Raw genomic sequence first — 26,356 nt, 5'->3', positions numbered from 1 at the left:
CTGGGGAAAGCACAGCTAGTGAGGCTCCCCCCAGCCTGACATTATTTGGAGGCATGCCATGCAGGCATGCCCCTCAGACGTCAGCAAGGAGGTGTGGCCTATGGTAATTATGCCACGACCCCAATTTTGGTCGTGCGCAGCTGCTACCTGCGCGATAAGGAGCGCTGCGCACTCGGCCGGCACAGGGCACTATTAGTCCCGGAGCCGGTTTTAATCTCAATTCTCTGAGAATGTTTTATTTATAAATGTAATCTTTCTTTTCTAAGTGTAATAATTTATAGTTTTATATAAGTCTCCTAATATTGGCTATTGGTGATTAGCACCAAAATATAAACTCTTTTGTATGTAGCATGTTGAATTCAGTCTATGATTATAATATTAAGACTAATATATTTATTATAAATTTTCTTTTGCTTTTGTCTTCATTTATAAAAAAAATACAATATCAAAGGTGTTTCATTATTTTTACTATGGCCCTCATTCAGAGCCGCTCGCAATTAGCGCTCGCTCGTTCATAAAAAGGGGGTGGCTATTCAAATGAACCGTTCGCTCTTTGCGGTCTGTTGCCGCCTCCATGTCTGAACGAGCGAGCAAAACATACGATCGTTTATTTGATAAAAACGCCCCCTGGCCGCTCGCATCATACGTCATGTCCGCTATTTATTAGATTAATCGAGTACATCGAACAGCGTATGAACTGCTCGCTATTCTTGTGGTTGGTTTTTTCAACCACAATATTGCGAGCAGTTCTGACTATAAAATAATCCAGTGACATGGTGAATGACGCTGCTGTATTAATTATGCACACCCATAAAACGCCCGCTTTGACCTTTAAGCACGCCTGCGTTCTGATCTCCACTCCCCCTTTTCAAGCACCTTCCCCTGTTACCACCCACATACGCCTCATTCTGTCACTCAAATTAGCAGGCACTCGCTATATAGCGAACAAACGATTTTCGGCCGCACTGACTGGTTCGCGCATGCGTACTAAAAACCGTACGCATGCGCAGATGTGCAAATATCGCTCGGAATGAGCGTACTGCCGCTTACGAGCGGCTCTGAATGAGGGCCTATATCTTTTAAATTACACACACACATATATATATACACACACACACACACACATATATATACACACACACACATATATATATATATATATATATATATATATACACGGAGGAAGGTGCGGCACTCTCGACTTGGAAATAGATCACAGACTGGAGTATAGCGTCAACAACGTTTCAGTTATTACAACTGTCTCCAGGTAATAACTGAAACTTTGTTGACGCTATACTCCAGTCTGTGATTTATTTCCGAGTCGAGAGTGGCGCACCTTCCTCCGTGCATATCCATTGTTTAGTGAATGCACCGACCACAGTTATTTACCATCATTGGGAGTGCCGGACCAGTGGTAACTATACATACATATATATATATATATATATATACATATACACATACACATACAATATATATATATATATATATATTTATATACATACACATACATGTATGTGTATATTATGTGGATTCAAAACCATAGAGTGATACTGAATCTGAAACCTGGTTGCGTTTCACACTATACAGGTTTCAGCAGAGATTTCACCTGCACTCATTTAAACTAATGATGGACGGTATATTTTTGCTTTCTGAGAAGTAAGGTTTATTGCCTCTGAGGAAATTGTCAGACATACAAGGGCAGAGAAACGTGTTAGGTTACCTTATTTCTATATCATTATATGGAGATCCATGACTAAGGGATAATCTAGAGATTTGGTGGTTAATCAGTGCCACTACAATCCAAACGAAATTGAAAGATAAAGAGCTGCTTGGTTTGACTATTCCCATGGTCATCTCCCTGGTGCCTAGTGATTGGAGTTCCCACTCCAAAACCGGAGGTGAGGATTTCCACCACACAGCTACTATTCACAATCGGAGCGGCAATCCGGACACTGCCCTCCATATACAGCTGGACGCGAGCCGGGAAACACGCTGAGCAGGTTAGCTAACACTGTACAATAAACCACCGGTGAACAGCTGAACATAGAATGTCGTTTTAAGTGATTGTCACTACTTGTGTCTGGGTACGATCGATCCCCTTCCAATGACTCATTACTGTTTAACCATATAATAACTGCATTTTTTGTGAAATAGTTGTATCCGTGCACATCGGTGCACGGATACAACTATTAGAGCATTTAAGAATAATACCGACACATGGATTGAAATTTTCATTTTATTTTTATTTTAATTTTTGAGCTTTTCCCTTTTATTCCAATTATATGAAAGAAGCCAATTGTCACAATTTATGGGGAAAAAATCTTTAGAAATCTATTGAATTATAAAAGATAAGATCACTGGGTATTTGTAACAAATGACATCTGTTTACACTTACACTACATTTTTGTATCTTTTAGACATCTATTTTGTTTGACTGTATAGATGTGATTTTTTTAGTTACTGTAACTCAATTTGAATGTAATCTATCCTGGATCTGTTCTTATTTTAATTAGAACTTACAGATCATTTTTATATTAAACAGTTTTGAAACGTATTGTGCTCCCTTTTGTTGCAATTTTACTATCAGCCCAGGGCCAAGAGGGACTTGGTCATAGCAGGCGACGGGCGGGTGGTTCTGCCGGCTGCTGTTTCAGCCCATAGCCCTGGCAACATGAAGATGGCCGCCGGCATCAATGATCCTTCCCCAAATGCGGGTCATGACTCCTGTCCTCCTCTCCCCTACTGCGGTGTCCAGCCCCAGCCCTGTTTGTGCGATGTGCCTGCGTCGTGATGGCATGATGTCACAGTGCTCCTTACAAGCAAGGGGCCTCCCATTTAGAAGTGCGGTGCAGCTGTGTAACAGTGACACAGTCTGCCCGCCGCCCACCCTGAGCTCAACTGCTGGCTGCCTTGATAGTGTTAAATAATAACATTTTCATGGTTGCAGGCCTCTTTGAACCTCTGGGCTTGGGATGGGGGTACCCTTTGTACCCCCCTGTCGCCGGGCCTGATTGGGCCTGGCCTTACCACTACGAGTCTTCTCAAAGCTCATGACAATAAAAGGCTAATCTATTGAGACCTGAGAGTAATTATCATTGTGCCTTACATGGGCAATCACCTTCTCAATGATTCAGCTCCTTACTAGTGTCACCTCCTCAGGACTGCCCACTCTGGAAACACATGGCTAGATGTAAATGACCAAATTAAAGCAATTAACATATTGCTGCATTTTCAGCTACTTGCATTTGTGAGCAAGCTTACTCTTGTTTAATAAGCATCAAGGGCAGATAGAAATCCTCTCGTTTCAGTTTAAGATGAAATCAGTAGGGCTTAACTAAAGCTCCACACAGAATTATGTATTTGTGCAACAAACAAGATCTCAAGCAAATAATATATACTGTCTAAGCAGATATTTAAATTCAATTCATATAATTTATCTTATAGTTTTTATTAACAGTAATATTCAACATCTTAGATATAAAATTAATTGGTCTGTTTGTTTGTCTGTTCGGTTATGCATTCAGACACCCCAGCACTGACTGGGATTAAACCAGCGCAAGGTGATCCCCTTGGATTCTGGCCAGGTTTAAACGGGTTTAGGGTCACAGTCGGACCTCCCGTTGGTGTATGCTGGGCAGGACTTTGACCCGGGGAGCCTGTTCTTGGTCTTCCACTGAATGGATTTGGGTGAAAACTTCACAGAGTGGTAACATTGGATCCCAGAAGACATACTAGGGGGTTGAGGTCCCGGTCGGACCTCTCATTGGTGTACGCTGCCCAAACTTTGACCAGAGAAGCCTGTTCTGGGCCTTCCATTTGATGGTTTTTGATAAAATCTTCACAGAGGGGTGGCCATTGGTCTGTCTAACTTAATAACTTGAAAATTTAAATCAGGGCAACACCGAGTACTTTAGCTAGTTGTCAATAAGTTTCATATTGTAAATAGCATAAGATCAATTCATAACCTACATTTGCATTTATGCAGAATCTGATGGTGTAATGGTTAGCATTACTGCCTCACAGCACTGAGGTCATGGGTTTGATTCCCACCATGGCCCTACCTGTGTGGAGTTTGTATATTCTCCCTGTGCTTGCGTGGGCTTCCTCCGGGTACTCCGGTTTCCTCCCACACTCCAAAAATATACTTCTAGGTTAATTGGCTTCCGACAATAAATCAACCCTAGTGCGTCTGTATGTGAGCGTTTGGTAGGGAACAGTGGTGTAACTAGGGTATTTGGAGCCCAGGGCAAATTTGAAAAGGGAGCCCCCCCCGATGTGCGCGCCAAAGGCGCACGCGTCAAAAAATGGGCGTGGCAACTTAAAAATGGGGCGTGTCAACATGACACACCCCTTTATTTTCAAACTGAACATTCCTATCCATATGCACCTTAACCCCAGTAGTACCCCTTATACAGTACCACCAGTACGCAGTTGTGGTCCCTCTCATGCAGGCCCATAGTAGTGCCCCTTATACAGTATCCCCAGTAGTGGTCCCTCTTATACAGCCCCCAATTAGTTCCCCTTACTCAGTACCCCCAGTAGTGGCCCCCCCAAATGCAGTGCCCCACGTAGTGTTCCCCCTTATGCAGTGCCCCCAGTAGCAGTCCCCACAATGCAGTGCACCCAGTAGCAGTATCCCCTTATGCAGTGCCCTTTATATGGTGCCTCCAGTAGTAGTCCCCCCTATGCAGTGCCCTTTAATATAATGCCCCCAGCAGTAGTCCCCCCCCAATGCAGTTTTCCCAGTATTGGTCCCCTTATGCAGGCACCCTGTAGTGATCCCCTCTATCTAGTGCCCCCTGTAGTGGTCCCCGCAGTGCCCCTAGCAGTAAGCCCTTTATATAGTGCCCCCAGCAGTAGTCCCCCCCTCCCATGCAGTGCCCCCAGTAGTGGTCCCCCTGATGCAGGCTCCCAGTAGTGACCCCCCCTATCCAGTGGTCCCTGTAGTGGCCCTTCCTATTATTGCCCCCAGTAGTGGTCCCCCGAGTGCAGTGCCTCTAGTAATAGGCCCCTTTTAGAATGCCCCCAGTGGTAGTCCCCCCCCCAAGTAGTAGTCCCCAGTAGAGTAGCCCCCCCCAGTATAGGTCCTCCCAATGGCGCCCCCAGTAGTAGCCACACCTCACCCAGTAGAGGTCCCCCCAGTAGTAGCCACCCCCCTCCCTCGTTGTGCAGATAGGTTAAAAAAAAAATATATATATATAAAAATATACTTACCTGATTCCACGCTGCTCCTGCTCCTGTCCGCGATGCCGCTCCCGCCCGCCAGTCCTCCCGGGCTGGCGCACTCAGCATTATGGGACAGACGTCATGACGTCAGTCCCATTCACTGCAGGTTCCGTCCGGCTCTTGTAGTGGGTGCTGCAGCAGTGAATGAGAGTCTATCTGACTCTCATTGGCTGCTGTTTAACACACATATCGCCGCCAGCACTGGCGGCGATGCGTGTTATGCACAGCCTGAGCCCGCCTCCTAGCGCTATTGGGCAAGCGCTCAGGGGGAGGAAATGGGCTCAGGCGTGCAGCACAGGACCGGCGCTGGAAGCCTAGCGCCGATCCTGTGCAAATGTGTAGCGATGACCGCACTCATTGCGGTCGGCGCTACACCGGCTAACTAGGGTGGGCGGTCCGGTACCGTGGCCGGCGGCGCCCCCCCGCGCCGCCGGTCCAACGTCGCCCAGGGCACGAACCCCGCTCGCCCTGCCCTAGTTACGCCACTGGTAGGGAACATAGGGCCTGATTCAGACCCACTCGCGAGCGGCTGTCTGCTCGCAAGTGGGTCGATGTTATGGACTGAGCATGCGCACGACGGAGGGAGCTCCATCGTGCACATGCGCCAGACGCGACGAGCGAAGGAAAGTCCTTTGCTCGTTGTGTCCGATCAAAGGGGGCGTGCTGTCAATGTTGATTGACAGCACGCCCCCTTTGGTGGGCGTGCTGGGGGCGTGCCTCCCTGACGGGGGCGTTCCCACGGGAACGCCTCCCATCAAAAGCCGGCCCACTGACATCACTAGTGATGTCAGTGGGAGTGATTTTGGCTCTGATAGAGCCAAAATCACTCCGGAGCTTGCGGTTGAAAACCTCAACCGCAGGCTCCGGCTCACAATTTCGATGGTCGCGATGGTCACGACCATCGCGGCCATCACAATGCACGCTCGTATAGCCTGTGGGTGGTGACCCACAGCTATACGAGCGTCCAGGAGGACGCCCCATGAAAATGGAGCCCGGCCCTCATTCAGAGCGTGCGCTCTGCTCAGAGCGTACGGCTCTGAATGAGGGCCATAGATTGTAAGCTCCACTGAGGCAGGGACTGATGTGAATGGATAAATACTCTCTGTAAAGCGCTGCGGAATATGTGTGCGCTATATAAATAACTCGTAATAATAATAATAATAATAATGTTAATACAGGAGTTTTACTGAGACATGAAAATTCTTTCAAGGGTTCCTTCCCAGGTAGTCAGGTTGAGACTGAGCTAGAGTCCACTTTGTATTGTTACCAGTTCCAATTCATGTACTACAGCATGGTAGTTCCATACTAAAGGCACAATCTGCTTTCCCTCCAGCAGTAATAGGTCTTGTTAAATAAACACCCTGCATAATGTGGCACAACCATTACAGGACAGCTGCACATTTACAGTAAATTAATCATACTCCATTAGTATATACAGTATGTACATGGTTACTTACAGGACGGGCAGGGCTGGTGGGTAGAATTCTGCAGTTATAGGGCTGTCATTGCATATACTTGCAAATACCTGACAGCCGGGAAGGTTCCTCTGCCTGCCTCTCAGCTGTTAGGCACAGTTAAGCCCCGGAAACATTGGGTGATATTTAAGAACAATATGAACAATAACAATATCTTTCAACGATATATCGTTCAAATTGTACAGTGTGTATGCGTTAAGGTGCCTACACACTTAGCGAAATTTTACACACTTTGCACGATTCCAACGCATTGTGACGACAAATCGTGTAAAATATGCCCAAATTGCGAGTGTCCACTCACAATGCCGATGCGAGCCCCCGCATTCCGTACATCGCATCTTCAGATCTGCCGTGCTGTAGATCTGACAATCTCAGTCACGATGCACTGGAATAGGGGAAATCGGACACAATGTCAGATCATGAGCACATCTCCAAGTGTGTAGGCACCAGACGAGCGATGCGTTCTCCCGCGGGTCGTTAACAATATCTCCAGTCAACTGAACGTGCAGTCCAATCTGGGGACATCGTTAATGATGCCATGCTGCCGAGTGCAGCATGTTCCCGCTTTCCCCCCGCACTATCTTTCATCGTTGCCAGCATCAGCAAGTGTGTATGCACTTGCCAATGCCAGCACCCCCGCCGGGTCTGCCGCATCCAACATCGCTGGTACACGCATCGTCTAGTGTGTACACAGCCTAAGTGCTGTCACAGTGTAATACACGGCAGTGCCAGGCTTAAGCTTTGCCCCACAATTAAGCCCCACCTCCTAGCACGGCCGCGATTAAGCCCTGCCTCCTGGCAACATCATCCGTACGGTCACCGGGAGACTGACGGGAGAAACAGACTGCACAAGGTGCGTGGCCTCATGAGTCTAGAAGGACACGTAGCCTCGCGGCAAGTGCCATCACGTCCCGGCTATGTGTAAGACTGTGCTGGAGATGTTTGTTTGGAGTGGAACCTAACTAATCTTCTGTAACCATTAAGCTTATAAAAAACAGCATTTACCATCTGCTGCAAGTATTGTGCTGGAGGAAGTTGGTAAAGTAGAGCTTGTACCCGTTACGCTTACTGTGCTGGAGGATACAGAGGAGAGTAAATAAAGTTTTCTGGTTCTTGCATCATGAGTTGGTCTGGTGCCCAACGTTTCTTTATTGTACTGAACCTGTTGTCCATATGTGTTCCCTCCATCAGGAACTTTGTGCTAAGCACCCATGTATTCGGGGGCCCTGCTGGTCATGGACACCATACCCACATCATAGCCAGAACTGAGGAGAGTCACCATGAAGGGGTGAGAGACAGTACATTCAGGTACTCCGAGTAAGAGCCGTATTCAATTAGAGCAGACCAGCTATACTTTTTCGCCTCCCCGGACTTTCCGCCTAATTCGCCTGTTTTGCAGCCGGAAAAGTATCGCGCGCGTGCTCGCTTTACCTCGTATTCAATTTGAAAGTGCGTGTAAACGAGATTCGATGATACTTGACCTGGTGGAAAGTACTGTCAGATTTGGGGAAATCAGCCTGACACCCCCCAAATGATGCTCTGACATGGGGGTTAGTTATGGTACCCCCCGATTTGGCTTGCTGAAGGTATTTGGTGTTTTTAAATGGGCTCAATAGCTGCTAAACAGCATTTTTTAATAAGTGGTGCAGAATAGTATTTAGGAGGTTTTTTTGTTGAAAATAACTTATCCCAGCAAATTTGGGGTACTTGAATATGGGGGTCAGCATATTTAAAAGTTGCTAAATTAAAGTTTAAAAAATCGTGAAAAATCCACCTGCCGCAAGCACCTGCAATCAAAAAAACACTTAGGGCATACTTGGGGTCACCCCCAGAGTCAAGTTCGCTAGTTCTTAACTTTGTACCCCAACATTTTTTTTTTACACCCCCAAAAACCTGGGAGGACCCCTGCGGCGGACTGAAACGGAGGACCTGTGCCTGCTGGACGAAGTGCATATGTCAGTCAGAGGAGCAAAGCTGAAGACTGTACCTTGAGGATCAGAAGGAGATGAATGCAGCAGCGGATCACTGAGTGGGGATCCCTGTGGACAGAATGGAGGGCACAGGCAGCCAGGGGACCCACAGTGGAAAGACCCAGACATACCTCTCTTTTCAGTTAGTCTTTCTCAGACACTGCCGGTTTGCAGAAGAGCTGTGGAAAGGAGGATGGGACTCGCGATGGGAGATCCCAGTGAAGGATGTAGCAAGTGACCAGTGGGAAATGGCCTGTCGTAGGGAGGAACAAGCGAGGTGGTGACTAACGGTACTCGGGAGCTTCTCTGGTGACTGGTGCCCCTGCTACTGGACCCGGCATAAGGACCCTGCATCAGGAGTCAGTGGAGTATGGCCAAAGGGGAAGAGGCAGTTGGAGGAGTGCAGCTGCAGACAGGACCAGTTACCCATCCAGTGGAGGGAGAAAGCGGACCTGGGAGCAGAGTTCCCAGCTGTGAGGACCCGGTGCAGGCGACCCCCTACTGATGGAAGACTCCAGAAGTGCGGAGTGTATCCTCAGTGACAGGGCACAACCCGGTGCAGTGGGATACCCAGGTGGCGCTGTAGAAGTGATGTCTGCAGGGTATCTATGGTGGCAGAAGCGCTGCAGCAGGTGGTGAGAGACCTGGTTAAACCCTCCCTTTCCCCTTGAAATGCACTAAAGCAGGGGCTCATTCTATGTGGGGAACAGCACTGCCTGCGCACAGCTATAGGGAGGAAACAAGTGCCGTATCAAAAGCTTTCTTAATGGCTAGGAGGTAAATAAAAAAACAATCCATGCTGGTCATACTTGCCTTTGAAAAAGCATTTCAAGGAGATTGTGAAAGTAACACCTATGAGCTCAGCATTAAAGTGGGCATGTACTGCTACATCTGAGAGGTGTGACATAAGATTGATTTTCACCCAAATGTAAACCAGCCCCAAAGCAGTTAGTAAGATCTATTTGTTGATAAGAGTAACACACACTGATACTTTTCAGAAACTCATGTAGCCATAGAGATCATTGTGCCTTATAACCAATGCAGGGAAATTATACTAGTGATCCTATTTGAATGTATTTATCTGTTTATATTTTTATATAACAGCTACATAATGGGAGATTGCTAGACTCTTCAGGGAGTAAGAGAGATTGCTACTATTTCAGGGAGTCTCCCTGACAGTCAAGGAGCATTGGCAAGTATGATGCTGGTGGATGTAGTTGGGGATTAGGGGGTTTACCTTACTTTTTTTGGGCTGGATGTTAGGTGTATTTAGAGGGACACCTGGTTGTGGTATTTCCCTATAATTGTTATTAACCCATGTGAAGGGTGCAACTGGGGTTAGGAATCCTGTTGTGGGGTTTGTTTCTTCACAGTGCCCTTGCCATAGCCATCTTGGGTATTGGCAAACATGCATTATATTATAGGGGTCATCCATAAGGTTATACAGGACATCCCTCCTTTTCTTAACTGTATTGCCTTCTGTTGTCGGTGGGACACTGTATAGTTAGAATTTCACTGAACTAGAAGTAAGGAGTCCAAGCGGATACTAGTCTCCAGTGAACTGTTTTTGTGTGTTGCACATGTGCTCAGTGTCGGACTGGAGCATGAAGGGCCCACCAGGGAAATACAAGGGAAGGGGCCCCCTGTAGGGGCATGACCAGCCATTGCGTAGATGTGGTCATCAGCTGGAGGGGTGTGGCAAAATAACTAGTAAATTAAAGATGAAAAAATGATGGATGAAATTTGTTGAAAACAGAATCCTGCACCAAACTCCTTACCCCCCTAATGGTGCATGATGTCACCCACACAGCCAAGGACGCTATTGTTGCTTTAACAGATACAAGACTTATTTTCTTCTGCTATTTATTATGAAATGGATATTAAAATAGAGTTTGAAACACTTTTACCAGTGAAGCATTTTCAAATATTTCTATACAGATTTCTGTTATTAAAATACCTTTGAACTTTAAACATCAATTGATCTTACTCGCAAAGGAGGAGGAGGTACAACGCAAAACCATCAAACATCACATCAGGGGTAGAAGACATAAAATGTTTAATGGTTTAACAAAGTTAATTTTGGAAAGCCAAATTATATGCAAAGATATTGCATTTTGTATTTCAGATATATTGTTTAAAATAAATAAATAAAAATAGCAAGCAGTTCATTTACTTTCATAAACAACCCCCATTTTGTTTTATGTGCAATATTACATTTTATAAATATCACATCTTGTGAACAATTGGAAGCTGAGCAATTAAAGACACCAAAGAAATGATGGTTTTGCACGGAAGCAATAATTTATATTCATTATTTGGTTGTATTATTCATTTGGGGTTTGAAAAACATAAATATCCAACACAGACATGCCACCTGAGAAACACATGGTAATCTACATTTGTGTTGTTCTTAATTTCTAATATTTTATACCTTTCAAATATTTTAAACACACATTTTAAAACCAAATTTTAAGGCATATATTTTCAGCTGGTTCATTTGTATGTGGGGAAAAAATAATACAATTTAATGAACGTTGCATTGCATGGCTTATCCTTGTAAATGTCTCACACAATACAGGGAAAATGTAACAATAGCATTTAAACAATATATGAAACAAATATTGAAAGTATTTAGTGCAGTTGCATAATGTTAAAACTAAACCTACATTATATGCGCCATGGTTTTTGATCCCTATCGATACTTGGAGCGAACCCTGCAGTTACTTAAGGCACTTATCTGCTGATCCCAAGCAATTCTCAACATTATTTGCCCCAATGCCAACCATCTACCCTTTAAGAGCTACTGATACTGATAGTGCTGCAGTTATCAGAATTTGTTGCATGATATTTTGTATTTTTAACCAACTGATCCAAAGATTCATAGGTAGCATGTTATACCATTATACAAAATATAAGATCTCAGAGAATAACATCTATATATGTATTATGTCTGACAGTACTCACTAACCTTTCATGCTTACAGAAAAGAACGGTTACATTTTCGACTACACAGACAAAAAACAAACAAAAAAAACGTACTCTACAAACATGGCAAACACAGTATTAAATAGGATTCATCCAATTGCAAAAGGCACCCATGGCGGCTTTGTTTTATTTGGCAGTAAACAGCATGTAACATTTATGGTTAAGAGTAGATCTCATGGGGAAGGAATACAATTCTTCTTGTATAGGTAAATATGGTATTTCAAGTACTGTAACACTGTATGAGAGAAGCTGTTGTCCTTTGTGCCTGTAGATTCACATTTAACATTTCAGTTCTTAGAGAAGATGTGACTGTAAAGAGACTGCGGTTTCTTGGTGGGTGCAGAGAGAAAACCAAGTACTAAGCATTCTTCAGATTCACACAGAGATTCCAGGCACAGGCTGTGTGCAATTCTGGGGAGGAAAAGAAAGTAGATACATCATTTTCTCACCAGCAGCTTTAGAAACACACCATCAATTCACCAGCAGGCCAGAGGTTCCCAAATGCGGTCCTCATGGTACCCTTACAGTCCAGATTTTAAAGAAATCAATGTTTGACCACAGGTGACTTACTTAGTACCTCAGTCCATATGATTTAACCACCTGTGCTCAACCATGGGTATCTCTAAAACCTGAGCTGTTGGGGTGCCTTGTGGACAGTGGCGTAACTAGGGTATTTGGAGCCCAGGGCAAATTTGGAAACGGAGCCCCCCTCCCCCCCTAACACACCGATATGCGCGTGCGCGCGGGAAAATATGGCCGTGGTCACTTAAAAATGGGGCGTTTCAACATGACACACCCCTTTATTTTCACGCTGAACATTCCTATCCATATGCACCTTAACCCCAGTAGTACCCCTTATACAGTACCCCCAGTATGCAGTTGTGGTCCCTCTTATGCAGGCCTATAGTATTGCCCCTTATACAGTACCCCCAGTAGTGGCCCCCCCAAATGCAGTGCCCCACGTAGTGTTCCCCTTATGCAGTGCCCCCAGTAGCAGTCCCCACAATGCAGTGCGCCCAGTAGCAGTATCCCCTTACGCAGTGCCCTTTATATGGTGCCCCCAGTAGTAGTCCCCCCACTATGCAGTGCCCTTTATATAGTGCCCCCAGCAGTAGTCCCCCCCCCATGCAGTTTTCCCAGTAGTGGTCCCCTTATGCAGGCACCCTGTAGTGATCCCCCCTATCCAGTGCCCCCTGTAGTGGCCCTTCCTATTATTGCCCCCACTAGTGTTCCCCCGAGTGCAGTGCCTCTAGTAGGTCCCTTTCATAATGCCCCCAGTGGTAGTTCCCCCCAAGTAGTAGTCCCCAGTAGAGTAGGTGCTCCCAATGGTGCCCCCAGTAGTAGCCACCCCTCCCCCAGTAGAGGTCCCCCCAGTAGTAGCCACGCCTCCCCCAGTAGAGGTCCCCCCAGTAGTAGTCACCCCTCCCCCAGTAGAGGTCCCCCAGGTAGTAGCCACCCCCTTCCCCCGTTGTGCAGATAGGTTACAAAAAAAAATAATATATATATATATATATATATCTATAAAAATATACTTACCAGAATCTCTGCTCCTGCTCCTGATCGCGACGCTGCTCCCGCCCGGGCGGGAGCGCTCAGCATTATGGGACAGACATTATGACGTCAGTCCCATCACCCACTGCAGGAGCCGGACGGAAGTCCGGCTCTTGCAGTGGGTGCTGCAGCAGTCAATGAGACTCTATCTGACTCTCATTGGCTGCTGTTTAACACACGCATCGCCGCCAGCGCTGGCGGCGATGCGTGTGTTATGCACAGCCTGAGCCCGCCTCCTGGGGGAGGGAACGGGCTCCGGCGTGCAGCACAGGACCGGCGCTGGAAGCCTAGCGCCGGTCCTGTGTAAATGTGTAGCGCTGACCGCACTCATTGCGGTCGGCACTACACTGGCTAACTAGGGCGGGCGGGCCGGTACCGTGGCCGGCGGCGCCCCCCCGCACCGCCGGTCCAACGGCACCCAGGGCACGAACCCCGCCCACCCTGCCCTAGTTACGCCACTGCTTGTGGACCGTGTTTAGGAACCTTTGCAGAAGCCCATTGTACCATTGTATGAGTGATACACAAACTAATAGTACGCAGATCATGAGAGCAGAAATGCTAGCACAACCCTTGTAAACAGGACATGCAGTTTAGGGCTTTGTAAAACACTTATCTGAACATATTTTCTGAGATTTTTCAGATAATATCAGAACTGTTACTTTATGTAAATTACAAAATGGGAACATAAAACATTGAAAATAAATTTATACAGCTAGATCAGTTATTGAACTGTTAATTTAGTAATATCTGATTTTATCAGCTTCATAAAACATAACATTGAGTTGAAAACAGCTGAATGAGCATTGACAAAACTGCACATAGAAGGGATTGCATAGTGTAGGACTGCACAGACTAAAGTGCCAGACGTGAGGCTTTTAGCACCGCGCTAAGCTGGATAACAGCATCGTGGCCGGCACTTAAGTCGGATTTCTGCTCACACCTCAGGCAGAAATCTTCTAGTAGACTTAACACGTGGTCCATTGAACAGATCCAGGAACTCCTTCCCAGGGCTATTCAACATCATGCTGAATTGAATCGCCCCCTTTAATGGAGAGCGCTCACTTGTAATAGATATCCATCTTGACATTAAAAAGCAATCATATTTAATAAATGGGTCAATTTTCTCGAACCAGAGGACTTGAAAGTAACATAATAAATTGTTACTAAATATGCCTATTTCTCATCAACTAGCCCTGACGCCAAATTAATAGCACTCACATATAATAAATAGGCCTATTTCCTCCCAACAAGGTCCGTTGCGCACACAGATATACAAGTGTCACGTACCAAATAAATCAGTGCAGTCTCGTGAAACGACTTGTTGCATCCATTTTTGGGCAAAAAAAGAGTTTGGCACAAGTAGGGTAACACGGGACCTTATGGCTTGCTCTCGCCACATGGCGTATTGAGGCTAGGTGTATGAGGACACATACTGTATGTAACTGTCCCTAAATACCAGACAGTTTTTATATATTTAATTTTGGACAATTCGGAAAAAAAAATAGCTAATAAAGGGGAAAAATTAAGGAGCTTTTAAAATAGTAACCACAAGTTCCTAATTAGGGGGAGATTTATTTGGCAGAGATTGTGCTTTTTGATGTTATTTTGGTGATATTCAAGTCACTGGATTAATTATTGCTAAACTGTAGGAAAATTGCTACAAACCAACTGCTGCAAATCGTAATCCCGGTTTCTTAATTGAAAAAACAATAAGAGCTGTGCACACATATACCGCGCCTCTCTTTCCGCAACCGGGTCTGCATCTTTATGCTAATTCTGCAACTAATTCTCAGCCTACTGAGAGGCCCACTGGCTACCGTGCTATTCCATCATGGTGCGTACTAAGATGCCCCATCACTCGCAACCAGGGGTGTAACTAGGTATTTGAGGGCCCCATAGCAAAAGTTTGTAAAGGCCCCTACTGTACAGTACATACATCCAATGGTGAGAAATGTACAGTATATTGACACATGCAACTTTGACAAGGAAGATGGGCCCCCCTCATCTCTGGGCCCCATAGCAGCTACACCCCTTGCCCCTATGATAGTTGCACCCATGGTCGTACCATCAAACCCTTATAGTAGGTTCAATTTCTCCGTCTGAAAATGGCGTCCTGTGTCAGCGCTACTGCGTCTTTAGAAGCACCCGCCTCTGGTTAACCACACCCCGTTACTTCCCAGGAACTTACATTGAAAACCAATCTCTGCATCCAAATTTGTTCTGCATCTCAGAGCAGTAACCATCAGAATGTAATCACAGTGCGTCTCGGACGCCTGCGCAGACTGATATCATTGGTTGGTTGCATCAAACATCGCCACTGCATGAACCTCTGCATCAGGCTCTCAATCCTTCAACTCGCTGGATAACAAATTTGGTAGTTTGGTGGGCACAACTGCAGACAAGGTAAAAACCAGGCTGCTAAACTTACCCCTTAGGGTTAGCACCTATAGAGTTAGAGGAGCCCATAGCTATTCGGAAAAAGGAGTTTACAATGCTTCAGTATATCAGGGAGTGCTTATAGCCAGTCATCTACTGTATAGTAAGTACAAAGAACTTGCTTAGTCTGTAGTATGATAAACAGTGTCCTCTTTAGCGGTATCGGAATGAAAGGTTCAAATCCCGATGCCGGAAGACCGGCACCAGTGAAGATCCCGACAGCAGCTAAGGTAAGTACTAACCAACCTAACCCCCCCATCCCTCCTTTAGGGGTGCCTAACCCTAACCTCCCCCCAAGTGCCTAATCCTAACCCCCCCTGTAAGTGCCTAAACCTAACCCCCCTTTCCCACAGCTTAATCCTAAATCTCCTGGGGGGTGCCTAACCATAATCCCCCCTTCCCCTAACCTAACCCTCCCGGGGGGTGGCTAACCCTAAGGGGTAAGTTTAGTCCCCCCCGGGAGTCCCTAACCTAACCCTCCCCCACCAGCGGCTGTCGGCGCCCGGCATACCTTTGATCGGGATGCCGGGCGTCAGGCTTCCGGGTAGGTAAAATGACAGGCGTAGGGATTTCGATGCCTGTCATTAGACCCTTGCCGGGATTAGAGAGTCGGGATGCCGACGGTCTGCATTTAGACCGTCGGCATCCCGACTGCATACCCTCTTTAGCGGAGGATGGTGTATTAATCAGCTTTTATCTGTTTGGAAGTAGTAGCAGCAATTAATGTTGCCATTATAATAGATGCACATTATATACATGCTTGCATACTGTAGTACAGTAATGTCAGGAAGATTACAGGTTGTTTTTTATTGATTGCATACTCTGTCATTACATGACTGCAGTATGCTGTAAGCCAGCTATACCCTGTATTGTCCTGCATAAAGTTTTGGACACATGGCAGTGAGCCTGTGTAGTTATCTGATGGAGTTCATCACTCTCCGGGTACAGCAAGTTAGTGAATATGCCCCATTTCCACACAATGCTCAGTAAGTAGTCTAAGCACAGCAGTTGGAGAGAATCCTATCTTTGGATAGTGTTAGTTCAGCCAGTTAATGCACAAGTTGACTCATGAGGATAGCAAGATATATTTGTGAAAATAGGCTACATATGCACTGGATCACAGAACTCATTTACAGGAAATATGGTTCTACTTGAACAATCGCAGAAGCAATGCATTATTTTTATCAGCTTGAAAAAAATTTTTTTTTTAATCTACAAATGTGAGAAATTAGGCAGATCAAGCTTTTACCATTATTAGAAGGATATGCACATTTCATGTCCCTACAAATTCAAAAAATAACAAAATTGACAGGAGAGTCCTGTTCAAGATTTGTGTTTGTGCAGTTGAATTTCGTTTTTATGCCAACAAATATTTAACAAAAACAGTATGTACACTAGGACACAGGTTCTCAAACTTAGGGCCTCATTCAGACCCACTCGCAAGCGGCTGTCCGCTCACAAGTGGGTCGATGGTGTGCACTGCGCATGCGCACGACGGAGGGAGCTCCGTCATGCGCATGCGACAGACGCGATGAGCGAAGGACTTTCCTTCACTCGTTGTGTCTGATCAAAGGGGGCGTGCTGTCGATGTTGATTGACAGCACGCCCCCTTTGGTGGGCGTGCCGGGGGCGTGCCTGCCAGACGGAGGCGTTCCCAAGGGAACGCCTACCGTCAGAAGCCGGCCCCACTGACATCACTAGTGATGTCAGTGGGAGTGATTTTGGCTCTGATAGAGCCAAAATCACTCCAGGGCTTGTGGTCAAAAACCCCGACCACAGGCTTCTGGTCGCACTGGCGATGGTCGCGATGGTCAAGACCATCGCGACCATCATCCTGCACGCTCGTATGTGCTGTGGGTGGTGACCCACAGCTATACGAGCGTCCAGGAGGACGCTCCATTTTTATGGAGGACGGCCCTCATTCAGAGCGAGCGCTCTGCTCAGAGCGTCCGGCTCTGAATGAGGGCCTTAGTCTTCAGGACCCCCAACAGTGCACATTTTCCAGGTATCCTCACAGAATCAGTTCTAGAGAAAGAGAGTATATCTGCACACTCCAATAGATGACAAGTTACGGTCATATATAAGGCCCCATAGTAATTAGCAACCAGTAATGTTCAATTTATGGGGTTGCAGCCCTATTCCAACCAAATTAGACTATATTCTACAAAAAGAGGCTAGGGGTTGATGGAGATGGGCGCACAGTGAATGGAATTTTTGGTATAATAACTAATAAAAGTCAAGTTTTAATGTATTGATTTTGGCCCTGATTCAGAGTCGCTTGTAAGCAGCTGCTCGTTCGTTCTGACCGATGTTTGCACATCTGCGCATGCGTACGGATTTTAATACGCCTGCGTGAACCAGTCAGTGCGGCCGAAAATCGTTTGTTCGCTATATAGCGAATGCCTGCTATTTTGAGTGACAGAAGGAGGCGTATGTGGGTGGTAACAGGGGAAGGTGCTTGAAAACGGGGGTGTGGAATTCAAACACAGGCGTGCTTAAAGGTCAAGACGGGCGTTTTAAGGGAGTGCATAATTAATACAGCAGCGTCATTGACCACGTCACTTGTTTTTTTTTTACTCAGAACTGCTCGCAAAATAGCGGTTGAAAAAACCAGCCACAAGAATAGCGAGCAGTTCATACGCTGTTCGATGTACTCGACTAATCTAATAAATAGCGGACATGACGTATGATGCGAGCGGCAAGGGGGCGTATTCTTCAAAATTACAACCGCAAGTTTTGCTCGCTCGTTCAGACTTAGAGGCGTGAACAGACCGCAATTAGCGAACGGTTCATTTGAATAGCCACCCCTTGTTTTAGAACAAACGACCGCAAATAGTGAGCGGCTCTGAATGAGGGCCTTTGTGCATGTGCGTCCATATCTAACAACACCTAACCTCTTTTTGTTTAATTTGTCCTCACAGAATCACAAGTGATGTAACTTGCTCCACCTGTGGATCTTTTACAATGTGTCAGTGAGTAATGAACACACCTGTGCACCTGCTGGGTGACCTACAAAATGTGAACTGTGTGGGGTCCTGTGTACCGAGTTTGAAAACCTCTGTACTAGGCCATGCTACAGTATAACAGTGAGAAGTAGGGACTTTCAGACAATGCACCCTGGGTATTTAAATCCGCTTATCCAGAAGGAAAAAGGACTTCTGGAAACAGCAAATTACATGGAAACCATTGTTAGTCCCTTCTCCTTTTTAAGAGGCCTACTGTAATATTTTCACAGGGGACGTTTACCTAAGAGTTCCCCTATTTATTCCACTAGGGAGGATGTTCACCAGAGCAGCCGGTGCGGTCACAAACATTTCATAAACACATACTACATGTTGCCAATTGCCATGCCCAAGTTATAGAAACAGTTCCCCTCTACTTGAAAACTTGGATAATGTGTGCCCTACAGAGATGTCCTCATTTATCTTTGCAGTCATGTAAAACAGCCCTTCTTGTTGGCGCGCCTGGTGCCGTGAAGCTCTGCTAGCGCCGGGGGTATTTTTTTGCCGAAAAATGCATCTAAGTCGCAATGTGATGCAACGTGACTATGACGCACCAGCAGACTGTGCTGATTAATTTCATATGTGACACTAGAATATCTGTGTATGACTGAGTCTCTCAATCAGCATGCGATGTGCTGCAATGCAGCGACCACAGCTTTTTTCCACGCCAAAGTTCCGTTTACAGTCTGAGTGGAACACAGATATACTGTACAAGTGTCATATCAAATTAACAGTCTCCTGGTGCATCCTAGTCACATCGCATTGCAACTTAGATGCATTTTCGGCCAAAAAAGACGCCCGACGCTAGCAGAGTTGCACAGGACCTGTCGGCTCACTCACGCCAGGCACATCGCGATATGCCTGGGGTATTGAAGCTAGATGTATGAGGATACATCTCTATTCTGGGGTGTATGCATTGTCAATGTCAGACGTACAGATGTGTCTTTATATATCTTTGCTGTCAAGGGTGCCTGGTTCTTTAACTCCCTGCAACCATAAGTGCATAAATGGGTGTTGTTTAGATGATAAGACAGGCTGCCATTTACCTACTGTTACCAGTAGTGCAGAAATCAGTGTAAGTCGTGACATGTCCTGTAAGTAACAGCTTTACAACATTTTAATGCAGGGTGGAAGAAGGGATAACATATGCCACATAAAATATATCTACTTTACCTGACCATTGTTTATTATTATTATTATTATTATTATTAACAGTTTCTTATATAGAGCAGCATATTCCGTTGTGCTTTACAATTGGAAACATTGATAGAACAAAACAGGGTAATAACAGACAGACATAGAGGTAAGAGGGCCCTGCTTGCAAGCTTACAATCATTGTTTAGAACAGTCCCTTCACTTCTTCAGTGTCAGGATCCAGATCGATGTCATAGAAGCAAGGTCTTGTGGGTAATCCTGGCATGGTACTCATCTGTGGAAAGAAGAGATATTACACGATTTATTTGCTTACTAACCTTTATTTTATACAGTATATTATATAACAAGTGCAGAGGTTTAGTCATTAACAGCAGCCTCTGACATTCTGGAGTTCTCCCTGTATATCCTCTACCACACAAACACACGCTAACATTACATTACCTACTAGAATGTTTTTGGACCATGGGAAGAAACCAGAGATAATACAAGCAAACACGGGGAGAAGAAACAAAGGAGACACAGATAGCGCCCAGGTCAGAATAAAAGCCATGGCCCAAGCAAAGATAAAAACACTATGCTTATACTACTACTAGAAAACCAATCACTAGAAAGTCACATTGTACAATAAGAAAAGTCCTAACAATGCAATGGCAGTTAGTCATTTTGTTGGAGTGCAAGACAAGCTGGCATACCTATAATCCTCAGGAAAATGTCCATTGCAATACACATACTGTACAAAAGACAATGTAATAACTGGACAACCAGGCACAGTGAAAGTAGGTCTTCTAGTCATACATGCACCTTTGGCCAAAAAGAACTGAAAGTGTAAAAGCAGATCAGTCACACCCTAATGGTATTGTTCTTCACCCCAATTATGTAAAAAGCAAATACAAATTATATCACTGAGGTTCAACACACTTCAACTCCAATAGACACAAACAGTATCAGGCAGTGATGTGTTTTAAACAAACGCAACATGGGCTACCATGTTGTGTTTTCAAATACTGTATGTACTTGTATCTTTGGGCTTAATAGACTGAAGGAAAGTGGACACATTCTTAAGTAGAGGATGTAAAACATAAAAAAACACAACTGAAAATGTACATTATATAACGTCAGAATACTGGATATACTAATAATAAATATTACAAATAATTTAATAATTAGTGGGAACAATTTCAGGCTTCTGTGCGGAAATTTTAATTTTAACTTTTATCTTTTGCATAACATATTACTTGATACTTAATGATTTAGAGGGAACATGTTTATCCTTCAATTAGTAGATCTCATTTTACAGGCTTATTATAGTCTGCCAAGCAACAATAGAGAACATGTGTTTCTGACCGGCCTACATTATGTTTATTGAAACCCTTAAAAGGAACCTTGCAACTCAACTGGACTGCAAAGTAAACCATTTCAATTACTGACCAGAATAATTTGATTAATGAAACAATATCATAGTAAAATAGCCCTAGTGAGTGTCTGGCCAACTAACTCCAACCACCAGTTAAAGAAACTATTCTTTCCATGTTTTCTGTGCAGAAGACCCAACGTTTGCACAGAAACCTGCTGTAGACATAGGACCGAACCCTTTCCATGGTTTCCAATGTCTTTTTTTTGTAAAGCAGAAAAGATGTTACTAAAGTTAAGCTGCAGGGAGGAGAAGGGGCAAGCATTCCTGGCTTTGGGGCACAAAGGGAGCTATGATTTCAGTAAAGGGACAGAAATGGTTAGAATACTTTTTTCAATACCCAATAATAAATGCAGGTCTTCAGTGCACATCTGCTCTGTAATACCTTTCATATTAGATCAGTGAGCAGTGTCTGCTGACATAAAAAGATAGAGTAGCACTCCACGTTCTCAAAACGGATGCTCACACTCTACCCAGACACAGTTACCCACCCAGTAGAAGTGAATAGTAGAAAACACTTAAATAGCATTGATGCCATATTATCAGAGACTGTAGCTAGTAGGACACAGTACTACTTACAGTTCCCACCAGAGGAAAGATGAACCCAGCACCAATGCTGGCTCGCACATCACTGATAGGTAGAGTGAATCCGGTAGGTACTCCTTTCCTCTCAGGCTGATGTGACAGAGACAGATGGGTCTTGGCCATGCATATTGGAAGTTTATTAAAACCCTGTGCAAAAACAAAAACAAAAAAGATTAGCTAACACTCATTCTGAATCAGTTTCCAAACCTTCTGGGCTTTATTTAATGAACTATTCTGCTATTTAAATATATATTTACACACTGCAATTAGGTTAATGTTGTACAAATGCCATTTATTGTCCATATCATTTACACTCAACTTTGGCTGTACTGTTGCTTGTGGTAAAGCAGTAGTTTTTCCTCTTAGAACTGTTTTATACAGCTATTTAATGTGTCTCTAACAAATGGCATTTGTGCAGGAGACCTATTGGGTGATTTCCCTCTAATGTATGAATGTTCTGCTCACTTTCCTTCCCCACTACACAAAACATCAACACAGAATACCTACATCCTATTGCTGAATGCACTCTAAGTTGTGACTCTCATCAAAGTCAATGCTGCCTCCTATCTCCTCCCCCTGTATGCAGTGATAGCTATGACTATTGGTGTATCTATAATGAGTGCAGGGTATGCGGTGCATATGGGCCCAGGGGACCCACACTGCACCCATATTATAATTACCTCTCCGATGTCCAGCAGAGTCTGCCAGTGCTGCAGACAGAAATCACTGGGAAAACGGAGTGACAGCCATTTTCCCGAGATTTGCGCATACGCAGTAGAGAAGTCTCCGGGAACATAGCACGGACACCATGTTCAAGGAGACTTGTGTATGTGAGGTATACTCTGGCACAAAGCTAAAGTCTACTGCGCTGCCAGAGGGGAGGGGGCTCCCTACGCTCTTAAACCTCCCCTGTCTATGACAACTGTTTCAGTATGGTTTACTGTTAAAACTAGGGAGAAAAAAGTGCAAGCCCAAGTAAAAAAGGGGAATCTAGAGATAAAAATGGGATAATAGCAAAGGAGCTGCTAGGTAGTGGATTGAGATCTCCCAAAAGGTGCAACTGTAATGGTACAGTATATTACTACAGGGCTAAAAGGGTAAAGTAAACAGAAAGTGGATTAAGGGCCTCATTCAGTAAGGATCTCTATTGCGTTTACAGCAGCTGCGACTTTGCACAAAACGCAGCTGCGAAAGTATGCTAATGCCTGCCATAGCTCATTCGTCATAGAGATGTTTACTGCGGCTTTCTCACATCTGTACTACCTCAAACTCCAGCGTATACATCGGTACCATCGAAGCACATCAGCCCGTCACGCAACATTTACACCAGGTCTGACCAGCCGCAGAAACTGCAAGTCTTGTCGCTCGCAGTGAGTAATCGCAGAGGCTAATTTATGCACGCACATGAAACGGTGATCAAATGGACAGATAATCCTGCTTTTCATCAATCACTCCCCCGTCAGCACCCACAAACGCTCACAGTCTGTCACTCACTCTGCGATGGATTCCGCAGTGCATCCGTAATCACAGATCGCTCGCAGTGTACGTGTAGTGCATACACATGCGCAAGTGGTTAGCAATGGCTCGATCTGCGTACGTAATTGCAATTTCGTATGCTGCTGAATCATGGCTCTAAGTGTAGTTTAGAACAGAAATAACATTTAATGAAACTGGATCAGAACCTCTATATACCCCTGTCTATACCTTCTAAAATCCTTCCTATAAACCTCTAAGAATAACGCTAATTTGCGTACGCAGTCTGACCGCAAATAAAGACAGGAGTGGAATCTGTGGTTCCAAAGCACAAGTATTATTCAGGTAAAAGTACAGTCAGTTACACGCAATTGATACATACACAATTTAGGCGAAAAGGAAATAATACAGACCCAAGTACAGTATACATACGCTGTGCCTCCGGGCCCAGAGATAGGCCTCAGAATAGAGACCCTCAGTTCATACAGCATTCAGCATGGACTAAAAAACCAGTATCCGGGCACACATATTTATTCCCCCCAGACGAATACAGGACAATGGGGAAGTTTCTTGCTGATGTCATTGGTTCCCAGAGGAGAAGCATATGTTACAGCACATTTAACAGGCTGGTTCAAATAGACTCTCCCTGCCTCTAACAACAGGGGAATCTTTCTAGTAACGCCCTCTGTAACATTTAAACATTTTGTTGCTTGTAAGTTCTGCGATCCATAACTTGAGTTTGCATGATGCAATCTCTCCACCGATAACACCAGAATGCTGTAAAAAGCGTACGCATCAGAACAAAACCAAACACAACTTGCTTATCATGTATAATACCTTAATGCACTAGTCTTATAACAGCAGTCTTGAAAGGGAATTTGAGACTTTACATTGTCTGAGGTGTTCTATAAATAACATTTCAATAATATATTCTATGCATGTCTAAATATTATACATTTAAATGATGGTACTTCCTAGCTCAGGGTTGTAATCCAGTTCTGTGTCTACCTCGGTATTCATACTGGCCACTATCATAATTTCATCCCTTCGTTTCACTCTGTTTTCACATTTTCCACACTTCAACACAATAGGAACACACCGGACGCATATGCCAATTACTATGATGACAATCAGTATAAGGATCAAGAATTTGCCTACGCTGGCGACCACTTCCTGGACCCACTCTCCTAGACCCGAGAACCATGACACCCATCCTTCTATCTTTTCCCCTGCTTCAGCCACTGGTGCGTTATGGTTCTTACGAAATTCCCACTTTAGCTGCAGAATCTCATCCATCTTCTGGTCTATCACCTCCTTAGGGTCGCTGGTATCATTGGTGACATAAGTGCAACACTTTACTCCAAATTGGGTGGCTAACATTACGCAATACCCTCCAGTAACAGCAGTTAAATAATTCAACACTAGCCTGTGTTGCACTAGTTCTTTCTTGTATGCTTGCAATTCTCTCCCTGTGTACCTGAATGTGTCATCGTACATCTCGGTGATATTATCTATTAATTTAGCAAGTTCCTGGATATATCTAAAATTTTATGTACCCCTAGCAATTCTGGTGGGATCCAGGGCGACTAAAACTTGGAAGCCAGTTGTCTCACTGATTAACTGAGCGGCTTTATGCATACCACCAGGTATCATATTTCTCTTGCCTCTGTGTTCATATTGTGTGTGAAGATATGGTGACGGTGTGTTTTTATGTATTCCCAACATTTCAACATGTGTGAGGGTCATAACTTCTGGGACAACTCTTCCCAGAGAACACAAACCTTCGGAACTCGGGGAGAGCCATTTATACGCTTTTCTTCCACATATAAAATATACATTATCAGGGAGAATATAAGGAATGGTATGCATCATTATCATTAAACACATTTCTCTTGCAAACAATCCTATCTCAGGCTCTTCCATCTGGTATATGCAAGTTTCTGGTTGTATTATTTTAGCACAATAACCATCTGGTACTTTACCAATCATTTCTTTGGTGGAACTCAATGTATACCGGTACCTAAAATATTTCCCACTTGATTTAATTGAGCGTAGCAGATCATAGTTTATGGACTCATTATCAGCTCTTTGTGAGAAGGTCATCGTCTGATTATTCCCCGTCACTTCCCAACCTCCGGGTTTATTGGGGTTGGTTATGTTTAAACACAAAAGTGATTTATCTACTTGAAATTGATAGAGTTTGAAATGAGGCGGTTTGGATGAGAGGAATTTTCCATCCAATGTTTTCCCCTTTTGTAATTCTAAAATTTCCGTGATATTCAGCGGAAATGGCACCAACCCTACATTATGCTGTCCCTGTGGCACATGTGAACACACCCAGCAATCGGTTTGATTTAACACTTTGCCTACCATGCTGTGATAATCCTCTAAAGGATACCCTCCCCAGTACGGGTTATATTTAGGTTGGCACCGTTGAATACAGTTCTCATCAACTAGGGACCCACAAAACTCACAAATATAGGAATCTTCAGACGATAACCCTTCACACCTTCCCCGAGTATCCGGAATGACAGCTCTCTTAACAATAACAGTACTAAGATTGGTCAGACACTCCCCTGATTGGCATTGCACTCCTCCTTTCTCCACTCCATCAGCACTGCCATCAGCTCCTGTTTCCTCAATAGGTCCCCCATCACAGACACTGGGTATTCCCAAACTGACCAGGATGGTGAACACTCTAAAAGAGAATATGAAAATGAACACAGCAGGCCCGTCCATTGTCACAACAAGACCTGCAAATTTCTCTCAGTTCAGGTATCTCACTACAACCTTTTTAATCCTCCCGGAACAAGCTCGCGAGTGACAGATCCACACTATCAGCTTTGTCTCCGACCTGTTTCTCCACCGGTTGATTGACCTTTTTAAAGTGAGTGGAATGGACCCAGGTATCTCTCTCGGCCACCTTCAAAGATGTAGTACTTGTCAGCAGCACCTGGTACGGACCTTCCCACCGATCAGTCAAGCAACCTGAACGTAAGAAATTTCGGATCATTACATATTCTCCTGGTTCAACATCATGGCAGTTCATTTCAGGCATATCATGGGACAACAATTTCAGTTTCT

At 44.7% G+C, this 26,356-nt stretch overlaps 1 long non-coding RNA gene across 1 annotated transcript; it reads right to left on the bottom strand.

The window, feature by feature from the left end:
* Positions 1–10,653: 10,653 nt before the first annotated feature.
* On the bottom strand, positions 10,654–21,932 carry LOC148521866 (uncharacterized). Its single transcript, XR_015878783.1, has 3 exons — positions 21,794–21,932; positions 19,979–20,077; positions 10,654–12,070 (listed from the first exon to the last, which is right to left on the bottom strand). It is a non-coding gene; the product is annotated as an uncharacterized LOC148521866 (long non-coding RNA).
* Between the last annotated feature and the right edge of the window lie 4,424 nt (positions 21,933–26,356).

Source organism: Taudactylus pleione, unplaced genomic scaffold (assembly GCF_031769625.1).
Source record: "Taudactylus pleione unplaced genomic scaffold, aTauple2 ptg000154l, whole genome shotgun sequence".
Lineage (NCBI taxonomy): Eukaryota > Metazoa > Chordata > Amphibia > Anura > Myobatrachidae > Taudactylus > Taudactylus pleione.
This window is presented reverse-complemented; position numbering and strand designations above follow the sequence as displayed.